We start from the raw sequence: 4989 nt of genomic DNA on the forward strand, positions 1-4989 counted from the left end.
AAGTATGAGTGTACGCGGAAGCATGTATCAAATAGCCAAGTATGAACCTGAGAAACATATAGAAAACTGTCAACGAAAAACGTTGGTGAAATCATAGGTGTATTTGTAAACGTTGTTTTTGAACCACAAGATTTAGTATTCCCATAACGTTGATTATCATAATCGTTTGCATTCCAAAAGTATTGTTCGCGAGCACCCAATTATCAAGACTTAACGTTTCCTTCCATAGAACCCCATCACAATAGTGTTAGAACATACACTGTTTCTCGAAAATATATTTCATCCGTAGACGGTAGCGAACCGTCCGAAATGAGGGTTTGTCAAACCCGTATGGCCACACAATATAAGTTCTCGCTTACACCCTGCAAGTGTAACTAATGATAATCGAATTGAGGATTTTTGTTCTAACTCGCTGTGGAATGTTTGTTTTCCTTGTACTTGTGTTCAAAGTATAAAAGTAAGTAGTACAAAATGTAACAAAGTATATGTTTCTCAGCCCACAATTTAAAAGTATAAAAGTTGTTGAAAAGGTGGGACTATGATCTCACCTCGAGTGCACGAGTATAAATGTACTTCACAAAGTAACGTATGCATGAAAGTTGCTTAGCCTTGACCTAAACAAGTAAGTTGTGTCAATTAACCGGTTACGATACAAGGTCGGGTGAAATGTGTTCAATTAGTCCTATGGCTCGTTACGACTCGAAAAGTATAGCATGTGAATCACGTTGTCAAGTTTCATACAAGAAACAAGTATAAAAGCATGTTAGAACGATTGCATAAAAGTTTGGTTAAGTTTGACTAAAAGTCAAACTTGGTCAAAGTCAACGAAAAAGTCAACACGTTCGGGTCGGGTCCCAAACTATTTTTCTAAGCTTAGAAGTCATATATGAGCATGTTGGCCAAGTTACATGTTAATCGGAGGTGCGTAGCATAGCAAACATTTCGCGTGAAAAGTGACAAAGTGAGCAGAATCTGGCCAGGCCAATCCGCGCGCCGCGCGGGGATGGGGCGCGCCGCGCCACCATCTGGGCAGAGATTTCTGGTCAGTTTTTCAAAGTATGCACGAACCAAAACATTTTCCAACCCAACTCTTGACCCGCAAACACTTATAATGCCTATCATATATCGTCGAAAAGGTATTTTGACGAGGAATACAACTAACCACATATCATCAATCAAAAACATCATTTACAATAACCGAAAACTCGTCAATTGATCAAGAAAGGTTTATTTTCAAAGTTTCAAGTTCGTAAAACGTATTTTATGATTCGGGAATCCAATTTACACATACGATATGCCGTTTTGAAGGTAATGAAGCATACATTACAACTAAACACTTACTAATAACATTTCATGGCATTCGAAACATCAAAAGCTCGTTTTAAGTCTATCAAACCCTAACCAAAATCCGCAAAAATCAATATTCATGTTTTTGAAGTTTCCTTAATCAACCTACGCATCAAAACGAAGCTAGTGATACTAGTAACACAATTAAAACATGAACTTTAACAATTTAACAACATTAACTCATCCAAAATCAAAGATTTAGCACACCCATTTCAAATGTTCAAACTAGTTACTCAAATCAACAATTCGAGCAAACAAAACATATATTCATGCTAGACACGAGCCATAGACACTAACTAACACAATTTCAAGTCAAAAACACGAATTTATAGAAATCTAGAGTTTTTAGAAAGTTACCCAAAATCGGTGTGGTTAGTATCAAATCGTAGAGAATGATGAGAGGATCAAGAATATGTAGTCGGATTTGTTGTGAGCTTCCAAGATTGGATTTAGATGATGATTTAGTGAAGTTGGGAGAAATGGAGTTCTTGAGCTAGAGAGAAAAATGAGGTGAAGATGGATGGAAATGAATGGATGAGAATGGTGGGTTGACTAGTTGACCTAGTCAACTAGTTTGCCCACTTGACAACTTCGGTCCCTCAAGTTTCAAAGCGGGTGCGGGAATTAACCGAGCGAATATTTTAAAAACGCTCGAGTAAACGAGAGATGTTATAATTAAATAACGGGAATATAATGAACGTTACTCACGGAAACTATTAATTTAAATACGAAAGATTATGTTTTAAAAAAAAGACGGTGTTAAAATTAAATTTAACGGAAAAACGCGGGATGTTACAAAAGAAAACTCGCGACCACCAGAAATTCATTGCGGTCGCGAAAATGCTTCTGACGGGAGAAAATTCTAGAATTGAGTTTTCTTGCTCGTTAAGTTGTTTCCTTGTTTAGATTTGCCTATAAAAATCACCCGATGTAACCCATACAACGTGTGCACGAAAATTATAGTGAAGAGTCTCTGGTTTGCGCCCGTGGAGTAAACCCTTCTTCATGTTTTGGAATTGGGATATAACCACGTTAAATCTCGTGTCGTTTACATCTGTCGTTATGCTTTATTTTATCGTTTATTGTTCGTGGGTTTGGTGATTGGTTTAAATCATCGGTCTTGTTTGAGTCCATAATTCTTAACAAAGAAAAAGGTCCAACGGCGCGCGTTGCAGCGTCTTAGGCATTACTTTGTATTCGTTGCATATTTAGCAGTTTTGGTTGAATCATATACAGTTCTAATGTTCTTAGCATTCTGGTAGAAACATACAGTATAAATGATACTCCGTAGTTATTACAAAAGATAGTTGTTACAAAAGATGGCTAGTGTCGTACAGATACTTATCACAAATTGCAGGTATATACAGTATAATATAAAAAAGTATGTTAGTGCGTTTGGTTGCCGCAATTTTCCTAGCTTAGTACATTGATCAAAAGGTTGTTATTTGTTAGTGCAGCTACCTGCATCGCTTGTTAGTCTTTACAATTGGAGCAGCAGTTAATCAGTGTAGAATAATTAAGTATTGAACACTTACCTAAAGATACAGTTATCAACTGGTCCGTGGTCAGCTTTTTTAAACAGTGGCGTTGAATTTTTATAACGGGTTATGTTGGTTGTCATGAATAATGAGTTACAAATTGCAAAGATTGTGTACCTGGATTTGAGATTTGGTTGTCGTTCGTGATCGCGACATTCGAAAGTGGTAGGTGCACATTCGATTAGTGTATGCGTAGATAACATACATTTTCAGCATTTGATCCCGTTATACCAATCTCCTCAGGTTTTAATGCCTGGAATTCAGTCACAACAAAAATAAGTAACTGAAGTAAATAACTTATGATTACAGTTTGAAACCATATACATATAAATGGGTCAATTTGGGTCATGTGTTCTCTCAAACTTGTCAATTCATAAAATAATGTCTATAATGTTTAGTCTTCCTAATCATCGTTGTAATTCAAATATTAAGATTTTTTTGTATGTATAAAGTATTAAATAGGACAAAATGTGCTTGCAATTCAATCTAACCTTGTCTGGCCCATTTCAGCACATGCTAAAAATGAGTAATTTGAATCCAACCTGAAATTAGATATCAGGTCCTGCAAGTACTTGTTGGCCTTTTGAAGGGTAAGATCTGGATTTTCAGCTTTCAGCTTTACGCCGTCCACCTTTAATAACAAAACCTTCTTTCTTTAATAGCTTCTTCCATACATATTCAGCATGACGTGGGCAAATAGGAGCAATCAGCCGTGTTTAAACATCCATGAACCGCAATACCAGATTACGATTTAAGCCACTTGAGCCATACGAAAACCTATATTCATCCTATGTGCTTCAGCAACATATACGTTAAGTAGCCAAATGATTCAAATAAGTTCAAAAACGACACTCACTCTGCTGGTAATGAAACAGGATCTGCAGCTACTGTTGCTGGTGCTTTCTCTTTTGGGCCCTGAAATCAAATAAAATATACGTCAAAAGGTTCATGAAGTAGTCAATAAAACGATAAGACCTACTTAATTACGATCCTCTGACCCTTAAGAGTCAAATCTGTTTAACCATTTATAAAGGTAAATAGCCTAGCTAAAGCTTTTATAAACCTAGTTCAACTGATTTTCTATCTGATAGTACAATTCCCATTACTTATTTTAAAAAGAACTCCCTCTCTGGTCAAGATCATATGCCAAACTCTTCTCAAATACCTAAATCATAAAACTGTCTTCTTATATTGGGTTTAGAAAGCACACAAATATAATATAATGTGCACACAAACTTAAAAAAAAAAAAAAAAAAAAAAAAAAAAAAAAAAAAAAAAAAAAAAACAAAAACAAAACCAAGTATTACCTGATGCATCACATAAACAACTTCCATTAACTACAAAACCAAATACGTTGGTCCTTCACACATATTTTTCTTTGCTACTACAATCAATCAATTAGGTGTAGTAGTTCTCCGAAAAACCTAATATCTATATCTACAACACATCAATGTTGTCTAGTAGCGGTGAATAAGAAGGAGAAACAATAATCGATCAAAAATACAAACTTGAATATAATATTTATGATATTTAAGTTCTTTCAAGCCCAAATTCTCAATTCTATAGTAAACGCTTTAGCATCATCATCTAAATCGTCCTTTTAATCGAAACCCCTTCAATCGTTGCTATCAACAATCGCTGTTGTTTTCTCATCTGGAGTCGCCTGAAGATGGCAGTGGTTACGAAGGTAGGAGTGGTTTTGTTATTGGACCCTACGTTAAAAATATTTTTAATGTAACGTTAAAAAAGATTGTTTCGATGGATAATTATTCGAATATGATGCGACTCTTCTTCAAAACTGCATCTCATTCTGTTGAATAGTGTAAACTCGTCAATATTATTGATAACCTTAGACACTATTTATAGACTACATATAAGCCCAAATGGCAAACCCTAATGGACCGAGCCCACAACGTAATCGGGATGGGCCGATACTAATACTCTAACACTCCCCCGCAGTCTGAACGACGAAATCGCGAAAGTTCGGATTGGAGAGAAACACTAAGCATAAAAAGAAATAAAAACAAATTTTCTCTCTAATTTGTTGCATCGAATTGATTGATGATCGTTGATTGGTTGCGTTGCTTGACTGCGTTTTCTTTTC

The 4989-nt window shown here is 35.7% G+C and overlaps 1 long non-coding RNA gene across 1 annotated transcript; it reads right to left on the reverse strand.

Annotated features, from left to right (window-relative positions):
* Positions 1-2641: 2641 nt before the first annotated feature.
* On the reverse strand, positions 2642-4652 carry LOC139848348 (uncharacterized). Its single transcript, XR_011759917.1, has 4 exons — positions 4193-4652; positions 3742-3800; positions 3377-3662; positions 2642-3138 (listed from the first exon to the last, which is right to left on the reverse strand). It is a non-coding gene; the product is annotated as an uncharacterized lncRNA (long non-coding RNA).
* Positions 4653-4989: the final 337 nt, after the last annotated feature.

Source organism: Rutidosis leptorrhynchoides, chromosome 5, assembly GCF_046630445.1.
Source record: "Rutidosis leptorrhynchoides isolate AG116_Rl617_1_P2 chromosome 5, CSIRO_AGI_Rlap_v1, whole genome shotgun sequence".
NCBI classification, from domain to species: Eukaryota; Viridiplantae; Streptophyta; class Magnoliopsida; order Asterales; family Asteraceae; genus Rutidosis; species Rutidosis leptorrhynchoides.